This window comes from Amyelois transitella, chromosome 4 (assembly GCF_032362555.1).
Source record: "Amyelois transitella isolate CPQ chromosome 4, ilAmyTran1.1, whole genome shotgun sequence".
NCBI classification, from domain to species: Eukaryota; Metazoa; Arthropoda; class Insecta; order Lepidoptera; family Pyralidae; genus Amyelois; species Amyelois transitella.
In genome coordinates, this window is record NC_083507.1 from 121,273 (window position 1) to 142,476 (window position 21,204).

The following is a 21,204-nucleotide window of genomic DNA, read 5'->3' on the forward strand; positions in this document are numbered from 1 at the left end:
TATTCAATAACATTTATTTCTTACTCGTTCTTGACTCTTGTTGACGTAAAACAACTTAAAATAAATATTACATGAAGAGAGTAATGAATGTGGATGAAACGAAGAAAGTTTCCAGAGATCGTGGCAAGTGGAAAGAGGTAGTCTCTGCCTATCCCTCCGGGAAAGAGGCGCGATTTTATGTATGTATGTTTATGATTTTAGTTGATAGGTTTATAATCATACTCAAGTTATGTTGATGTAACTTTGCATATTTGTTTGATGTTAATAAGATTAGAATACTCGTTAATCAAAACTCTTATTATAATTGCTTTTGATTCGTCGACTTTGGCTGCAAAGCATCACAAAGTACACACCGGAATATAAATTGCTTTAAAGACTCCCTCGATATTAATTACCTCACCACTTTACCCAAATTAAAGAACGACATCGCAGACCGCGGCGTCCGCAGTTTTATTATCTCCGACAATATTTAGAGATGAAGGGGGCGGGGTGAGGCGGCTTGTGACGGCGCCGCGCGGCGAGTGGCTCGCGAGATAAACTGTCGGCCGCGGCCCGGACGCTTCTCGTTTCATTTTTAAAATGGAATTTTCAAAAATCTGGAATAACGCTCTAAGCTAGGCATCAGCAAGCATTAAATATTTGTTTTGTGTCCTTTATCTTTTCACATGTCTCTCTTGATCTTTCGTCATAATGTTCCTCCGATTATATTTTTCCGTTTATGTCCGTCCCGATAGAGCGTTTTTAATGAAATTAAGTAGGTTTTTTTGCAATGAGTATAATCCTGGGGTGTATCCATTATGATAAATAATATACTAGGTACTGTGGCACCTAGTTTATTATTTCAAACAAAAATAACATACTTATCAAAATCCATTAATGATTTGTCATAAGCAATATACACAATGAACCCAGCGTACCTTCTCCTTATAAGTGGGTTAAAAACCAAATGAACACTCTTCTGAAAAATGTAATTAAGTGAATCTTTTATTCCTTGTACAATAAGATAATCCCCGCTTTATCCTATGCTTTCTTTGTATATCTATTATTTACTCCGCGTCACTCAGGGCTGGAGGAAAATCTTTGTTTCGGGGACGCGAGGGCAAACAATACTCGTATGTCGGCGCGGGGCGGAGGTCGCGCGGGTGAAGTAGCGATCCTTATTCTTATTGCATACATAAAATCACGCCGCCTTCTTAGAGGGGTAGACAGGGACTATATCCTTCCACTTACTACTTTTACTTTCACGCGTGCAATAGCTATTGAAAATTAAAATGCAGAAATCTGCACGTTATGTTTGTAGTGATTTCACTCATAAATTTGTTCTGTTCAGAAATATAGCTAAAACATCAGACCTAAATAAGGTATTATTTACAAGGAATCTACATAAACGAGTTCCACTTTTACATACTGTCGAATTTCATGTTCAAAACAATGAAATGTGCAATTAAATGCGAGCCTCGTTTGAAACTCTTCAACTGGAGCAGCGCCCGCGGGCGTTAAACATGAATGTATGTAGCGCTGCATGTCCGGGGAACCCCGCAGTTAGGGGGGGAGTGATTGTTAAACAATTTACCAGAAAACAACAGTTGTTTGGGATGTTTGTTTATGACTTAGTTTGGAAAAAAGGAGAAAATAATTTTTTGTAATGCAACTATGGTTCATTGGAAAATGGTCCCGGTTTGATGCCCGTTCGAGTCACGATTCAAAAAATTTTTTCATATTAGCATAATTTACCTTTATATGTAATTATTAAATTAAATTGCTGACGTTGATTTGTATATAATGGTGCTTAATCAAAACTTAGTTGAAAAAAAAAGTAATCGAATACTTAGTAAAGAATTTTATGTAAAATAAATGACAATATTATAAACTGTATTAACACTAAAGAGAAAATCCTGGCATCAGTGTAGACACTAAATATCCTTAAAAGCCTTTATCACTCGTACTAGCTATACGAGTAGCAGTTAAACATTATGCAAGTAAGATCAAAACATTAAACTTGTATAAATTGGATTGGAAGGAACATTTAAATATATTAGTAACTCATGTATCTAGTTTATTCGAGTGGAATTATATGGTAACGAGCAACTCGGGGCTAGCGGCGATTGTACATCGATTTAAAGGTTTCTGTCTGTTCTGAAGCTGTATTTGCTTACGCGAACTACATATTTCTTTTTGTAATATTATGGTATCTCATTCCTAGTTTATCTAAGCTAAAGATTTGTAAAACATAAACTGAAACAATTTTTCAATATTAACTTTCCCCCAGAATTATTGCTTTACATTACGTCTTCTTCTATTACGGAATAGACAGAGCAAATAGCCGCAAAGATCGAAAGGAACTTTTAACAGAATGGCTTAATTACGTTATAAGTCGAGTCGGTACACACAAAAAATAATAAAAAAATCTTATTGTTATATATGTAGTATAGACTACGTCACCACTGAAAAGAATAGTCATCAACAAATACGGCTAATTCCCATACAATACATTTAATCGAGGATATTGTTCCGATAGAGGCGGCCTATCAGCTTATCTTAATTGACGCCTCTCCAACGTCATCCGCCAATTTTCTGCGCCCACGCTCATCTATTGTCATTGTTAGACCTATTCCACCTTCGCATAAGCAAATATCAGTTTCTACATAAACATCTTGTCTCGTCTTTACGCTTCTCTCTTGCGGGTAAGATAGAGTAATTATTTATAACTCAGACCGAAAGGTCATATTTAGCTAGTTAAACGATGGAAATGGGATTCAGAATAGTGTCATATTATAAATGCAAAGTTCTATCTGTAACATATGATTACAGATTTAAATGAATGGAATGCAAACAAACTAGGCCAGAAGTGAACATTTCGCGGGCAAAACCGCGGTTAAAAGCTAAAGAGGTGACGTAACAGTGAATTGTGATTGCAGCATCCTCCATCACACCCTCTCGCGCCGGGCGGCGACAAAGGGCACTCCGGGCTAGTGCAGCCAGTGTTTCATCGAATAAATGCCGTGCACTGGCTTGCTTTTTTTAGTCTCTCCTCTCTGAGTAATGCAATTACTGGAAAATCTGCAACCTTTAATTGGATTGACTCGATATTTTCAGGTCATCGCTTGAAAAGTCATGGAGTAAATATTTAAATATCCCTACTTCCCTACTCATATTATAAACTTGGTCTGTCTGTTTCTTAGTATGCTTTCACGCCTAAACCACTGAACTGATTTTGATAAAAATTGGTAGGTATAAAGATAGAGTTGACCCCGAAGAAGAACATAGGCTACTGTTTTACAAGCTTTTATTGGGAAAAGGGGTAAAAAGAAAGATTGTCGGTGAATTTTTACAGCGACGGCGAACGAAGTCGCTGGCAACAGCTAGTATTTAAATAACATATATACAAAATACACAGATTATGAGACCAAACTAAGTTCGATACTTTTTCTATAATTGTAGACTGGAGACGTTCGATATTTTATTCAAAGTACTGAAGCTTTTGAAATAACAGGTTTCAGATTAATATTAAAAAGTCTGACATCGTGACTAGTTGATAGATGTAATTGTTACCGTAGTTTCTTTAATTAAACGTGTTATCTTTGCAAAACATTTGTAAGGAATCCTGAAGTTTCCCCGCCATTCGTCTCCAGCTTATCCGGGCGTTCGCGCTGCGATCCCGAGCGAGCCCGGCCGGGCGGCGGGAGCAGTCGCGGGAACACGTCCACTTGTCGCTTGTTTTGATCACTGTCACTGCTGGCTGGGCTTGTAGCGATGAGCTTCTGCATGAAGTTAACAAATGATTGAGCAAACATGAGGTTGAATGATATTTTACTCGTCCGAGTTATACAAAAGTTAAACATGGCATTTGTGTTTACCAAAAGTTCTGGCTTCCTCATCGAAATAAGGACAAAAGACATGAAATTATGACTGTTTGATCTTATAAAAATAAATACATTAAGTGATAGTGCTGATGAATTAAATATTATAACCAAGGCGGTTCCCTATGTTTATCTTGTGCCTTTTTTGTAACGATCTAAGTATATATCTAATAACATACTTTACCCAAAGCATTATTAAGTTGGCATTTTCCCGGATAGACAGGCAATGAGTTCATTCCTTTCAGAAGATATTTAGAGCTCAAAATTAGATTTTCCCTGTACTTCCTCGTTTCTCAGAAAATTATTTATCGTGTTAACGTACTTAGGGGAATTAGTATGGACAGCGCGGCTCGAGTCCGAAATTGAAATCTGTAATTCAGAGAATCCAGCGATCGCCGCCCCCGACACGCTGACGTCCGCCCCCAATCAACACTTAATGGCTCATTAACAATTCTGGAAGTTTATCACATTTTTGTAAGTACTTCAAAAGTTATTCCAAGGAAGTCTGTAACATTTTATTTGGTTGTATAATTTTCAATGGCAAAGTAAATTTTGTCGAGCCTTTGTTAGTTTTCCTTTTACTTAACTGGTTTCCTACTTTTTCAAGCAAAGACATTACAAAGTGGCATTTTCAATCTCGAAACCTTATATACATGTAATGTATTTTTCTTTGTCAAATCTTTAAATGGGGTTAAATGTATCTTTGAATTCTTTTTCAAGATATCTGGGATAAGGAGAAGGATAAAATAAACATTGAAGTGCATTAGGACATTCCGCCACGTCGGCGGCTGAGAGGCCATTCGTTCGTGTCACAGCGACCGGCGGTGACGCAGACCAAGCGGGACACACTCGAGCGTGACCTCTGGTGACGTCATGACGCCGGCTTCATAGACTAACACTAGAATCCAAGCTAAAACAGAGTATAGTGGACCAAATATCGCCTTCGTCTCGTTAATGGCTTTTCTATGTGGCCTTTTTAGTTTTCACTGTACGGATTAGAGAGCCTCCGTGGTCAAGCCGTAAAACAATATTTATGCAGTACGCTTTCCGCAGTATCCAACCTGAGGGTAGCGGCCGAGAGTAACACGACGTCAACGGGTTCAATCAATGCGGAAAGTGTGTTTTTTAAAAAATTGTTCACGTTTTCTATTTATATATATACAGCTGCAGTTTGGGTCTCAGCGAGCGCGGTTGACAAGATTAGCCGCCAGGTGGAGTGAGTACGGCCGGGTCCACGATAATTGGGGGCTTGCTACTGAGCCGATACAGTCTTACGTCACTAATGTACCGCTCATTCCATTACAAATGGGCTAAAGCTTTATTTTTACACAAAATTCACAGACAGAAACAATAAAAGTGAGTTCGACTTTTGGGAAATAGGTACATTTGTCACGTACCTATGTGAAACATAAAACTAGCAAGCCTGACGAGTATGAATGTTCAGCAGCAGTCAGAGAGCATGTGTGTCGGTCAAGTATCCCCACTTAGCGGTCAGTGTGGCGGAGACAGCAGACAGCAGTTAGCTCATCACTTCACGAACTTCATACGTGGCTTATAACACTGCTATACATTACTTCCTTTCTTTCTTATTTAGTATATGAGTCGTATAGAATCAAAAACAGCAATCTGTCATTTTAACGAAAATTAAGTTATATATAGGGCAACACTGTTCCATTAGAATATTCTTTCCTTATTTAATAACATTGTATCAAAAACAGCAATTTACAACCAAAAATTGAACTTCAAAAACTATGTTAGTATCAAATACAGCAATATACTGACGATAAGTTTCAAAAACAGTAATCTGTGAGTGACAACCAATCACAAGCGTTACTTCGGTTGTGCGTCAAAATGGCGCCCGCGTTGTTTTTGTTGTGAGTTTTATGCATGTATTTTCTTGTTTTATTATAAAAATAACGCTGGAAAGTTAGTTTTAGCATTAAAAAACTGGCCATGGAGGTGCACCCCACGCGTGTTAATAATAAGTTTGCACGAAAGAAGAAAAAAGATCCCACAAAATGGAAAACAAATATTGCAAAATGTCTGAGGTATGTACTAACATTGTTTTAACGTAGGCCTGTTACAAACCAGTTTAAGGTTTACACATAATGAATGTTGAGTTTAATTATTATGAAATTATTAAAATAAATTTTAATTGAAATGAATTATTTCAAATCAGTTTTGGATTTCTTTATTTTATACACTATTTTTTAATTTAGTTTAAATAAACACATGTTAAAACGCTTTGTTTTTTTAGATATTCGCCAAAAGGCATGCCAACTCGAGTATGCGAACATAATACGAGAGCATTGAAATGTGCAACATTGACAATGAATGATCTATCAAAAATACATCGGGATTTTTATAAGAACTCGACAAAGCATGACCAAAATATAATTCTTTTCAAACTGTGTTCACTAAAAGAAACCCAAAAAAGACCTAACTTTAAAGGCAAAAAGAAATTTAAAACTAACTATTCCGTATTCATTAACAAGAAGAGAGTGCCAATCTGGCAAAAATTTTTTTTGAGTATTTTTGGCATTAAAAAGTATAGAGTGGAGTACTTGATGAAAAAGTTTTATGAAACGGGAGAATTTCCTCGTGAAGCTCGTGGAGGTGATCGGAAGACTGAAAAGTATGCAGAGAAAAAAGAATCTGTTCATCGTTTTATTCAAAATCTTAAATGTATAGAGTCTCGTTACTGCCGAAAAAGCAAGGAAGCTGAAAGAAAATACTTGCCATGTGAATTGAATATTAAAAAACTTTATGTAATGTATAATACTGACCAGCGTAATGCACAACTTGGGGTAAAATTATCATACTTTCGGCATATTTTCAACACTGAATATAATTTAGGCTTCGGCACACCACAAACGGATGTTTGTTCAAAATGTCTAGAACTAAAAGAAAAGATCAAAATGGAAAAAGACGAAAATAAAAAAATATATTTTATGACAGAGAAGAGGGTTCATTTTTTGAGAGCGAAATCATTTTTTGAAAACTTGAGAGACACTACACCTGGCTTGAAAATAATATCTTTTGATTTCCAAAAAAATTTACCGTTACCAAAGGTGCCTGACCAATCTTGTTATTATAGCCGACAATTATATTTCTACAATTTAGCCGTAGTTGAAGGCCATTCAAATTTGCCTCTAAATAAAGAGCGTGTATTCTCTTACTATTGTACAGAAGACGAATTTAGCAAAAATGCGAATTTGGTGGCATCTGCAGTTTATGACCGGCTTTGTAAAACTGATAAAACGGGCATATCAAGAATTCGTTTGGTTGCAGACGGATGCGGCGGGCAAAACAAAAATTGTATTTTAATTAGTATGTGCGGCAAATGGCTATTACAAAATGGAAACATTAAGAGTTTAGAAGTCATTTTTCCTGTCACCGGTCATTCCTTTATGCCTGCTGATCGCTTTTTTGGAGTCATAGAAAAAAAGCTGCGTAAAATGGAGGTAGTACTTCATCCCAAAGAAATCATAGATATTGTGTCTGAAAACGCAACATTAGTAAAATTTGGTGAAGATTGCACGGTTTTTGACTGGAAGACATCTATCAAAGATATCGTAAAACCCACCACAACTTGGAATATTCAATTCAACCAGTGTAAAAGATTTATTCTGCGTCGTTCAAAAAAACCTGGTAACGTGCTTGTGAGGGGCGAAATATATTATAAAAGTGATCTAGCTACCGCTCAAAATATTTGCAGACCACGAAAACTTATAAACATGATAAATCCGATTATACTGCCCAGCTTAGTTGCTGTTAATAAAAGCAAATTAAGTGATGTGAATAAATTACTGAGCAAACATTTTGGTACTGAATGGCAAGGCTTAACTGAATTAAGTTTTTATAAAGAAATATTATTAAAACAGGAGGCCTTACAAGAAACGCCTTCTGAAGATATATATTGTGGTGAAGAAGTTCAGGAATCTGAGGAACTTAGAATTTAATTTTGTGAAAACAATAAAAATGTTTGTGAAATAAATAAAAGTTAATAATCTTTGTGAACTTTAATTTGAGTGACAACCCTAAATTACGTGTTGCGTTATTATAATCAAAGACAGCAATCTTTGACATAGCTATTAACAAAAGCAGCAATCTGGTGTTTGTTTAGAATCAAATCCAGCAATATTTAAATTTAAGTATCAAAAGCAGCAATCTGAAAAAAATATTAAAATTTTATTAATTTCTTCTAAATGCAATCTACCCAATGTAATATTTAATTAAAATGCAAACCTTTAATTTACCAAATTAAATCATAAATGATAAATTTATCAAATATATTAAAGAATGACACGTTTTTTTTTATTTACCACTAATTAGTGAAATGTCAGATTGCTGTTTTTGTTTCTATACGACTCATATAACCTAACTAACATCCGTGCATAATGAAGTTCATATGTACATTACGAGCTAGGCATAGTCAATAGTCATTGCTGCCGAATGGCTAAGTGATGACATTTAGTTTCGGAGATGGTGACAGACGGCTAACCCCTCGCTGAAGAGACTGACTGAGACGTTTGTAAGCTTGATTGACTTTTACAAGCAGCGCGAGGAGAGAAACAGCTAGCACAAACTATGCGTTTTTTGACCTGCATGAAAGGAACAAGGATCTTTAAGATTTTTTACATCCAGCCTATCCCTTGATCGCCTTTTACGACATCCATGGGAAAGAAATGGAGTGGTCCTATTCATTATTCTATTGGTGCCGGGAACCACACGGCAGAATAGATTTTTTATTTAAACAACATCAACATCAGCATTACTAACAAGGCTCCTATCTGCTAATGTATTTAATCCTTTATGGATTAACGGTTGTCTTGACTGGCAAGTTCAGGTTAAAAGCCTATAAGAACATAATCGGGTTAGTCGTATCGAAGGCAACATAAGCCTCGCCTACGTCCTCTCTGCCCAAATCTGGTCAGTAGGAGTTGTTTTTCCTGAGGTAGAAACAGAAATATTATAGTAATAAGATATTATTTTGTCTTTTTTTATTAAAAAGGCAACAAAACAGACGCTAAGTTATGATTACATGGTTTTATAATTAATTAATAATATTCTAACTTAGCATTCTAAGGATGTATGCATAAAGTATGAAAATAGATTGATAAGATGATTTGATCACGAGGAGACTTCGATCAAGCGTAGAAAGACTGAATCAAGCATGTTGAATGTGGATGAAACGAAATCATTTGATGTGTGGATTTTCATCTGCATCTATATAAAAATAATAAATAAATAAATAACAAATAAAATTCTTTATTTATTTAAAGAATTTGTACAACATGTAACCAAATAATGAGTATAAAAAAGTTACCCTAAATAAGGAATTAACAATTATGTTAGCAATAGATGATGTGATACCTAACTAGCACGGTACGCTCACAGTGCATTACAAACTTAATTCTAATGCGTTTTATAACACGAATTGAGTCGATTTTGATAAATAGATAATCTCTTTTACATTCTTTGTATCATGTACATTTTTACATTCGGTTACATCCTCACCTTGCTAAAGAGGAGTCCGGGGCGCGAATTAAGTAATACAGGGTTTACAAGAAGCGCGCGTCTGACCTCCCAACTTTGCGGGGAACATAACCCAACGACGGATCTTAAAACAATGACAATGAGGAATAATCTCCCTAGATCAGCTTTTAACCTTATTGTTGATTTAAACACAAATCAAAAGACTGTATTCCGATGCATCCAATACTTGAGTGTACTTATAATTATGTCACTTCATAAACCTACATATATATTATTAATGTATGTTTAGTACTCATATTATAACTTTATAACGTATCCTCAATTATTTTAATGTGGCTTCCTGTGGATTATGGATTGTCCTTTTTATTTTGGTTAACTGGAAGAAATCCCATTTTTATGTGCAATGAGTTTAAAAACAACATCTGGCTCGAGCTTGGCACAGGAACCTCGTAATTAATTGTAGTTTAATTTGAACTTAAATCAAAATTTCAGTACACTCTGTACATAAATCTTTTTAAAATTGGCAATCCATAATATATATATATATATATATATATATATATATATATATATATATATATATATATATATTTCTTTTTTCAATATTAAATCTCATAAATATATAAATCTCCCGTGAACAATGTATTCTCCCGTCCATATTCTATTCTAAGTATAATTTAATATTGTGAAGTTGACGTTGTTGAAGAAAATGCTGCAGTGCAGTTTGTTACCGCTTCTTCTGCACTGACGCCTTGGAAGCGGCAGTAAACTTAGTTTTTAAGTAATTTATTTGACGTCAACCAAGTTGTAAAACCATACGACAATTATTAAGCGATATAATAGTATCCTATAATAATGAATAAAAAATTTTGAATTTTGAATTTGAATTTTTGAATTTTGAAACAAAATAGGCTTGTTATTCAATAATCTATATGAAATTATCCTACAAGCTAATTTCAGCCCGCGTTCGTATATTAGGGATACAGTCGTGATGCCTAGAATACACGTATTTCATCAACAATTACGCGATCGTAATTAGTTAAGTCGCGCGCCGCTCGCTCCGACAACAATCTAGATGTTTGAGTTGGTGCGAGCGCGAAATAATGTAATTTGTGTCATCTCTCAGACACGTGGATGAGGTCCAGGGCTGCCACTCAATGGATTGATCATTTCTGGATCAATTTATATTTTTACTTACTTTTTACGTCGTAAAACGACAGAATGCATACTCGTAGGAATATGTAGAAGTATAAAATAGGACTGTGTCAACTAACATAGCTAAAACAAGAAAAAATGTCTTTTCGAGGGTCAAAGACGCTTTTTTAACTTTTCTGAAATTGGGTTTTGTATACCCATTCAACTGACGAAGTCACTTGCAGGTTAAAATGATGGTCGAAAGAGCAAGTGCACAGTCGTTTTCTCCAGTGTGTTGTTCATTAGACAATGATTGGCTGCAATCAACGGGCGCGGAGGTCCCGCGGGACGTCGCCGGTGCGGTAATGCGCAATATCCGGCGCTGTAATTACCGAGCGCCAGCCCTGCCGCGCCCCCCGCACTCCGCCCCACGCCGCCCCGCGCCCCGCAGCGCCGTAAGTGTCTGAATTATCTCAATTATAATTGGTCAATATAGATTCATTAATGCGTCAATATTTGGCCGGCGCGAATCTTCTTGAGAAAGTAATAAATTAAAGAAAGTTATTATCTAAACATTCAGCAACTTTTATTTAAGTTAGCAGCAAACTGTAATCTTGTCTGTGGGCTAATTAGTTACCTTATTGTTATAAGGATTTTGTTCCAAAGGTTTGTAGGTAAACTGAGTTTGATGTCCGAGCAAGTTTTCGCCGACGACGAGCCGCAGTGTCAGCATCAAGCAAGTATGAAATAAATTAAATGAGCAATCAACGCGGCGGAGCTTGTTTCAGTGAAATAGCGAAGTCCCTGATAATTAACTAATGAGAAGACAAACAGTTCCCGAGGGTCAGGTCCTGGGATTAAAGACCGGATTGATTACACCGACTGCTTTAAAAACGCTGATGATAAAGAATAAATGTTAACATATTTTTTTACCTTATACATAGCTTTAGCATGTGTCGTCATTCCAGAATAACAGTCAGAATGTGAGAAAGCAAAATGTAAATACGAGTCCTACTCACTGCTGAGAATCGAACCCACGTGGTAGCGAAACTAACACACTTTCTACTACTTACTACTACTACACTTTCTGCAAAGTAATATTGATAAGAATATTTACTAGGAAATTATATAATCATCGACCTGATTATGTTTTTTTTTTCAAAAACTCGATATTGCGTAAGTACTCGCATTATATTGTGTGTTAATCCCGTATTTGGTAAAGGCGGGAGTTTCCCAATACCGCGGGAAAATAACGTTAAACGAGTGTCAGCCTGGTGATGGATGGATTCCCGCCACGTGGTATCGTGCGCGCTGCATGAATAATAAATAACGTCTTAATAAATTATCAGAACTTGCTCTTGTGTCGACTGCTCCGGTAATGTACTGATGTATGTTATGGTAATGAGTCCGGAATTAAGTGTCTTATCTCGTCATGCTTCCCTCCATCCAGAATTCCTAAATCCGGTAATGATTTAAAGTGTTTCACGCCAAGCCTGGGCGGAAGACACGTTAAGTTATTGGTATGATTTGAACCAAGTTTCGCTTTCAATCATGAGCGGACTCGATCCCGGGATCTACTTCATAGTTAAAAACATGACTAATGTAACACAAAAGCCCTCACCTTTGAATAAAGGAGACACATCACATGAAAATAAACACCTTAACAATTTGTTCCGTAATGACAGCACAACGCTTCAGGGCCTGGGGTGCGCTAAAATATGGAAATTCTTTTATACAAATACTTAATTAGAATATTTTGTAGGAGAATCCTTCATTCATTAAATTTTGATTCACAGTGAATGCTGCACCCAAATTCCGTTGTATGAGAAACTTAGCTGTATAGACAGAAGCGTAGGGTGGCTCGGTTCTACACTATATAGCGAAAGTGATTGATGCAAACCATTTTCCGCTGATCAATCTTTTCCTTAAGTGTTATTTTTTTATCCCTTTTCAATTATCTAAGGCGGGAAAATAGACACAATTTTTGCGAGTAAATAATTTCAAATTGTCAAATCTGGAGATAATACATTTGTATCAGAGCATTCAATCTCCGCGACTGGCAGATAACTCGTTTTTGTCAGGCGAGTGAGTCTGAGCGCTTTGATCCCGCTCCTTATTTGCCGAGGCGGCGACGGTGCACTGTACTCACCCGCATGCCACGTTATCCTGCACTAAACTCTAACGCGCGGTAATAGAGGCGAATTCAAAATGAATTTGGGGAGGTTCATATGCTATTGACGGTATGGCAAACGAGGATTTCCACTGCTGGGAGTCAAATGATACTCGTAACGTATTACCTGCAATCCGAGTACACAGTCCGCCTCGGCGGGCGCTACCTTGTACAGCGCACTCAGCTGGTAAATACAGTTCTGATGGGTTTTTCTTTGAGCAGTTGCAATTGCGTCAATTTTTTTAGTCAACACATTGTAAAAGGAATACATTCATTATGATGACCAATTTTGAGTTACATCCTATCGTTATCAATTTTTAATGAGCATCTTGAGTCTTGAAAAAATTGATAGGCACCTAGATTGAGAGAAGAAGATGTTAAAGAGACCTCAAGTCAACTGACAAGATGGACGGACATGTCCAAGACACACAAATCTCCAGAAGTTTTGGATTAGATGCAAAAGCCCAGCCTGAAAGGCTTTCTTGAAGAGAGAGATTTTGAAGTGTGTTGGACTTATGAACATACACTCTGGAACAATGGTTGCACACTATTTTTTACGGAAGGTAGAATAATATTTTATTTTAGATATTTCATTCTAGTAAAAAGGCCTTACATACCTTTTATTCAAGGCAATCGATCCAATAGTTCTAATATAAGCCGCCATTTTGTTTCCATTATCACTTCGCAGCTGATCGACCCGCCACACGTGGAGTTTCAAACTGCTGCTATCAAACTATTAGCAGTAGTTACGAACGCGGCGGAAACTTTTATAAGCGCTGTTATGCAAAGCAGGATACATTGCTGTAGACCGCGGTGCATGGCGCCCGGCTCCTCCCTGGGGTAGACAGGGTCGTTTGAGAGTTCCCGCTGTGTGTGATGGTCGTGACTTCATGTATTTGCTTATAGACCTGTTAAATTAATCCGGGTGTAAACACGATAAGGGAAATCTTAACAAAACTTTGTAATCTCTTGCAACTTAAATACATATATACATTTATGAAATCATGCCTCTTTCCCGGTGAGGTAGAGCTACATCTTTTCACTTGCAACAATACCTGCATATTTATTTTGCTCCATCTATATTCATCATGCAAACTCGTCGGTTTACGGTATATTTGACCCAAGTGTATATATAGAAACTTACAAACTCTTTTCTATAAATGTACAGGGGCAACTGACTAAGACACGGGGAGATGATGTACCGTATACCTATAGAAACACAGGAAATTGAGCTGCCCACCGCTTGAGAGCATTTTCTATTTGTTGAAAATAACAATACGTGTAACGGTATAGAGTTACGGATTTTATTTCGAACAACAATGTCTAACACGCAGACAATGTTATGTCACTTAAATCCTACATCGTAAACAAATATTTCTGAGATCAGGAATACGACGATATCCGCCGACCTTGAAGATCAAAGGCTTAATAAAAATACGATTCCAACGAAATCTGTCGGCCGCGACCCAGCACGACCCTAGCACTTTATTGCGTTCCGGTGGCCGGCAACTGCGTTTCTTTCATTGGATTACTGAAGTTTTATATTATTTAAAAGGGGTCATTAACGAAAACAAATATTGTTAACCTATAGTTAGTACGTAGCGATCGTGAACGTACGTATTCGTTAAACGTGTGGTCTCTGTGAGAGAAAGAGACGTGATTTTTTTGTATGTATGTATGATTTATAATAAAATAAATAGATTAAGATAGTTATCGTTTTTGAAATTTTCAGCACAGTTCGACTAGGATCGTGCTGCAAAGTCAATGTATCCTTCTATCTACTATCTATCAGAAGTCTAATCTAAATTTAATCTGCTAATTACTGAGGACAATAAAAAAAAATCTTTGTTTCATTCTTTAGAAGGAAAATAGTCCACAAAATATAATTCCACTGTGATATAAAACAGAAAGTTAATTAACTCTCGTTTATTTCGAACTCCAAGAGCGGACGTACACGGCAGCGCTGGCTGTGAGTCGTGAGGTTCGGGCTCGAGCACGGTCGGCGCAGCATTACAATAATTATAAAACCTCTCGTGCATGATGATTGATGACAATTTTGCAGCGTATTGATACAATATGATAAATTTTTGCTACCTCTTCGCGTCTTCTCGAGACTATTAGCTCTGTCAAACCCGAAAGTGATAAATGCTTGAAAGGATATGAATAGTGAAAGTATTTTGTAAATTTTGTTATTCAAATTCATACATTAACGTGTTAACGTCTATATACCTTACGGTTTAGACAGAGCCAATACTCTTGAAAATTCTAATAACTAACTTATCTTACAGATCTTGTTCAACTGTATGGCCTAATAAGGAATTGAGATTCAAATACTATTTCACTTCATTTCTTTTTTCTTTTCCTTTGTATTTTAATGACAAAAATATGTCTCATCGCCACAGCAAAATAATTTACGCAAATTTGCGCTTAAATATTAAATATCTTGTGACCATCCCCGAGTTTCCTTCGAATTATCTTCAGGAAGTAACATCTGCCGATTCCTTCTTCAAACTCGCTTCCCGAACTAATTATGATTATATAATTATCTGCTGAATTCATAAGTACTAAAATGAACGCCGTCACTAATTCCCTTGATAATTTTCCGGAGCCGCCGTCTTTAAGACGAAGTATTCATTTTACCACCTACAGCTTCGGTAGCCCATCGTTGTTTTATTTTTTAATCCGAACAAATTGCCGTGTGGCTCCCGGCACCAATACAAAAAAGAATAGGACCACTCCATCTCTTTCTCATGGATGTCGTAAAAGGCGACTAAGGGATAGGCTAACAAACTTGTGATTCTTTTTAAGCCAATAGGCTAGCAACCTGTCACTAGTTGAATCTCAATTCTATTGTTAAGCCAAATAGCTGAACGGCCATTCAGTCTTTTCAAGACTGTTGGCTCTGTCTACCCCGCAAGGGATATAGACGTGACCATATGTATGTAGGTGTGCATGTATGTATGTACAAATACTAACAAGGGAAATTTTGCTTAAATTTGACATACATAAATACAATAGTAGATGAAAGTAGCAACTCGCAATACGCAAATGTGAGAGAGATAGTGATGACGAGGAAGGCGTCCGTGTAGGATGGATTTTTTGGTTCTTTTTCCATTCCCACGGAACTTCAGCCCCGGACAAGAAGTATGCTCAAATTTTCAATTTATGAATTGAATAAAATCATACTCCTTTTCCCGGATCATCGAAAACGACGCAAATGTTACATAAATATCCCGTAATGTCTGCAGCTACAGGGTGATGCCGGTCGCCAGTCACACAGAAGAATCACACGCACTCACAAAGATTTATAACGCAAACATTACTCTCTAATGCGAGTTAGTATTACCATATAGACGCACTGAGTGTTCAATCCATGAGTTATAGACGCTTTACTTATAAAGATGCCATTCTTTATAAATGGCAATCGTTTTGTTATTAAGTTGAAATAATATTGAATCTCTAAACAGATCATTGTAATTTTTATAGGCAATGTTGCCCAATGACACTGTTACCCAGTTTTTAGTACTGAATAAAATTTAAAAAGTACATTAAAGATGAGCTTTGTAGGAAAGCCTATTACAGCACGGAGGATTATATTAATGATAAACATGTGTGGCCCGAGCTTGACATAATGGCCTCTTAAATGCTTGTGCATTTTTGACATGGTGTTGTCATAATTTGTACAGTGTGTAAATATTTTATTTTATCTTTATTTATTTGACGTAATATCGAATTCGTATTGAAATAACTAGTTCTACATTCATTCATGTTTTTTTAATGTAGACAATGTGTATTCGTCCATGATTTAGATTTAAGAGATCTATATTTGTACATTGACGTCCGATGAAAATGCTGCAGTGTAGTTTGTTCCGCCGTTTCTTCTACACATGCGCTTTGGAAGCGGTAGTAGTTATAATTAGATTTAAGTGATGTGACGTCAATAAGTGATACCTTGTATCCAATTTTGAAAATAAATCTATTCTATTCTAATAAAACACAGTACCTGAATGAACGCTAGAACAAACTACTTTTAAGTGGTGTATAGGTGAATTCCTGCGGGAACGGAAAATGAGTCGAAAATAAACACATTTTAATATTTTGCATGCGACGACCTCGCCTATTCAGCCTAATTGTTGTCCCAAGGGGCCATATCTGTACTGTGTTATATTTTATTGTCAGCATGTAAACTTTTAGAATGCAATAAATGTTTAAGTATTGAGTATGAATGGATACTGTGGACCAGTAGAACGATAAAAGTATTTAACAATTGGTAACACTGCGTATAACTTACTAGTATGTAGCGTCCTGCAGAGCAATTAATAAGGAAAGTTTGGGAAGATCCCCTGGGATTCGAACTTGTGAACTTCGCTGTCGTAAGTTGTCGCTGGAACGCTGCACCCTGCGGAGCGGGGCGGAGCCCTAAAGCGCTCCACGGGACAACAAAAAGGCGGACACTAATTTATGACATTTATTTCTACTTTGACTCCTTTTACCAGTACTTCTATTTACATACTTTGTTTTGAATTAAAATTTTAACTTAACTAAACAAATCTATGTTATAACTAAGAATGTGTAATAATTAGAAAAAATGGGTTAGAAATGTGGCAATACAGGTTATTTGTAACGAGCTTAACAAAGGATATAAGAATTGATTCGGGAAATGCTATCGGATCAAAGTACCAGGAAATCTGGAAATAATTTGTCCGTATTTCTTAAAATCTATTAAAGAATTCATATAAATACTTCACCGTCTACGAAATGCAATGACATACCAACATGGTATAATTACGAGGTACCTACATGGCATACCTACATTGTATATATAGCTCATACTACGAGCTTGCTATGAGGTCACGATTATGATCCCAAAAGACCTGTCAAAACAATTTTGTTTTTAAATACAATTTCGTTTTTGCATATACACAAATAGTCGCGTCTATATCCCTTACGGGGTAGACAGAGCCAATAGTCCCAAAATTACAGAATGGCCACTTTCATCTGGTCGGCTTGATGATGGAATTGAGATCCAAATAGTGACAGGTTGCTAGCCCATCGCCTAAAAAAAGGATCGCAATTTTATAAGCCTATCCCTTAGTCGCCTTTTACGACGTCCATGGGAAAGAGATGAAGTGGTCTTATTCTTTTTTGTATTGGTGCCGGAACCACACGGCACGTTTTTGCAACAGTACATAATGTTAGACCGGGCTCCTCACTACTCACTCGCTTCAGCCGACTTGCAGCAATGAATCACACACTGATTGCCATGACGAAACACGCGGAGTCTGAACATTAGTTGCTAACTAGCAACGAAACAAACTAATGTCGATTTACCTCAAAACCTGACCCTGTATTGTATGCTTACGGAAAAACCGATACCCTATATGTATAGATCTTACAATTAGAAAATTACTACGCTTTTATTAGCTTGGGTTGTATGTATGTATGTATGTATGTATGTATGTATGTAACGGAATCTTTGAGCTTAATTTTCACTGATTTCTAAACGTCTGATCAACTTGGAACTTTGCACACGTATCAAGGACCGATGACAATGCAATATTTTGATAAGAGTTTCTCATTATCCTTATTAAAACTGCCAGGATTAATAAATTCATTTTTAGATCCTTCGTATGAGAGTAAGAGAGACAGAGATAGCACCAGTGCCAGTAATCTCCATACAAGAAACCAAGAAGTTCTGACGTATAATGAGTCAAAAAGAGATGTAATATATTTCCATTAATGTTACTATTAACCTGAGGCTTCTTTATTTCATCGCATTGCTCCATTTAGAATTACCATTAGAAGCAATAGTAGAATTAGTAGAATATTTTAAAACAATAAAAAATATATAAGTAATAAAACAAAAGTAATAAATGAAAATTGAACAACTAAATTTACAATAATACAAGAATAAAGTTACTACCTACAGAACTTTGCGATATTTAATACGTATTTAACATATTAATGCAATTCTTGAATTAACATTAGGTATCTTTTGCCTATTTATAATAGCAACACTGTAATACTCGTTTGGAAAATGAGTGACAGTTCAGTTTATTTATGTCAAATAAGTTTTGCAGTAAGTTTTGATTGAATTCGATTCGAACACCTGTAAACTTTCTTTCTGTTGTTTTTTACCGGTGCCTGTGTATTTACCTATTGGCACTTTGTTTTGTGCTGATAACTTGTCGTTATTTGGAGTTTGGAATCTTCCGTTGAGTCGAGCTTTGTTCTTCCGGATATTCGTGTGATTTTATCATCTGAGATTGGACTCTGACTGTGTTGTGCAGATATTTTGAGATAGGACTCCTGTAAAAAGTACCTTATTATTTGAGATAGGAGTCCCAAGTTTGTGTTTGTTTTTGTGAAAGACAGATTTTACAACAAAAGTGCCACGATGTCTTCAGATAAACTTTGTTGCGTTCCTGGTTGTAAAGGCAGTAGAGTTATGTTTGAAATATTTTTGTTCCTGTATCAATCTGCCTCTTAATCTTGTGGTTTGATTCCTGGCAAGGCCACAATCGAAAATTATTACGTTTGCTGGATAGTCAAAAATATTATCAACAGTGATTTATCACTATAAAATTCTTTTCAACTGGGTTTAACAATCATCATACATATAATATCATCATCATCATCACATATAATCACGTCTATATCCCTTGCGGCGTAGACAGAGCCAACAGTCTTGTAAAGACTGATAGGCCACCTTCAGCTATTTGGCTTTAAGATAGAATTGAGATTCAAATAGTGACAGGTTGCAAGCCCATCGCCTTAAAAAGAATCATGATGATGAGAATATTATGAGATTTAATCCAATCAGGCCACATATAACTTTAAGAAAGTTAGTTGTGAAAACCTCCGGCGATGGGCGCATGGTTGCGAAAGTCTTTTCTAGTAAGATAGTTATACCAGAAGTGTTAACTTCCAAAAAATAATTGTATAAAAAAACTAAAAAACTACCCGTTTTATTGCAAATCGAACTAAAAAATAGAAAATAAATAATAGTTTAAAAAAAACTAAAAAACTACGCTTTTATTGCTAATCAAACTAAAAAATAGAAAATAAAAATTAATGACAAAGGAATTCAGTAGTAGCAAGTCGAATAATCAGTTATAGTCAGTTGTAGTAGTAATTACCTCGGATTAAAATTATAACAAAATAAAATTTATAAACAAAACAATTTAAATCAGAGTAAAAAGCGTGGGGTGCATTTTACTTCATTTTCATAACTCTCTTGTCATAAATATATGCTAATAGAATGATTTTAATATTTACTACATCAGGCACCCCACGCTTTTTACTCTGATTTAAATTGTTTTGTTTATAAATTTTATTTTGTTATAATTTTAATCCGAGGTAATTACTACTACAACTGACTATAACTGATTATTCGACTTGCTACTACTGAATTCCTTTGTCATTAATTTTTATTTTCTATTTTTTAGTTTGATTAGCAATAAAAGCGTAGTTTTTTAGTTTTTTTTAAACTATTATTTATTATAGTTGGACTTTTGATCACATTTTTAGCTCTTTTAGCAATACCAATTTTATTTGAGTTTTCATTCATGTTTTAATTTTCATGTTCGATGCTGGAGGGATTACTTACAAACCTTCGCTATGGTTCCACATAATGAATTATAACTTTGAACACTCAAAATTACAATATTCCAGTTAAACTACTTTTAGTTATAACTTATAGTTTTCGAACAATGTAATAGACTTTTCATTTGTTATAAGTATTGTTACAAAAAGTAATTAAAACGTAATCATACGTGGATAGTGTGTAATAATATAGAACCTTTGTTTTGTATTATATGTAATAATAAGAGTAAAAGTTTCAGAGGTAACCCGTTAAATTGTAACGAAAAACTTAGAAACTTACAAAATTATAATATTAAACAGATGGACTTGAGAAGTAAATGTATTTAGCAATAAATAGATTTTCGTTGTAAAGGATCTAATTTGATTATGTTCGGAAACCTAAGTAGTCTTAAAAGCTTTGCGATTTCCATAGCAAGTGGCTGTCATGTCGGTAAACAGCCGCCGGAAATAGACATGAAAGACGTAATCCGGTCGCAGGAGGCAGGACAATTTGTTGTAAGTTGATGCTTTGATAACATTTAATGAAAGATTCTAAATCGAAACACGATGTGTGAAAATTTGTATGGAATAGTATTGTTCGACCAATTTCTTTTACCTTTTTCATTTCGACTTGTTAATGTGTATAATTATAACTTAAAATGAGTAAAGATACCAGGAACACAGGAAGACAGATAGTTCCGTGCCTGGTCTGTCATTTCCTCTCCAGAATTACGGTCCAAGTCCGAGCAGGCAAACAAGTAAATACTTTTTTCAACAGTCAGCAAAAATCGTACAACTTGCCGTTTCAAGTCACTGTATTCTCAAGCGACACTTAAAATTGTAACAAAGGATTACTCTTACTTTGAGCGCAAATGTAGAGGTACACAGAGCAATCTCAGCAGCCTTGCAATCCCCACACGGCACTCCGGGTGTCGCCCGCTTTCCTCGAGTTCACCG

General features: G+C 35.9%; 1 long non-coding RNA gene across 1 annotated transcript; it reads left to right on the forward strand.

Moving 5' to 3' along the window:
* The first annotated feature begins 5,581 nt into the window (after positions 1-5,581).
* LOC132904387 (uncharacterized) lies at positions 5,582-6,556 on the forward strand. The gene is made up of 2 exons (XR_009657569.1): positions 5,582-5,908; positions 6,118-6,556. It is a non-coding gene; the product is annotated as an uncharacterized LOC132904387 (long non-coding RNA).
* Positions 6,557-21,204: the final 14,648 nt, after the last annotated feature.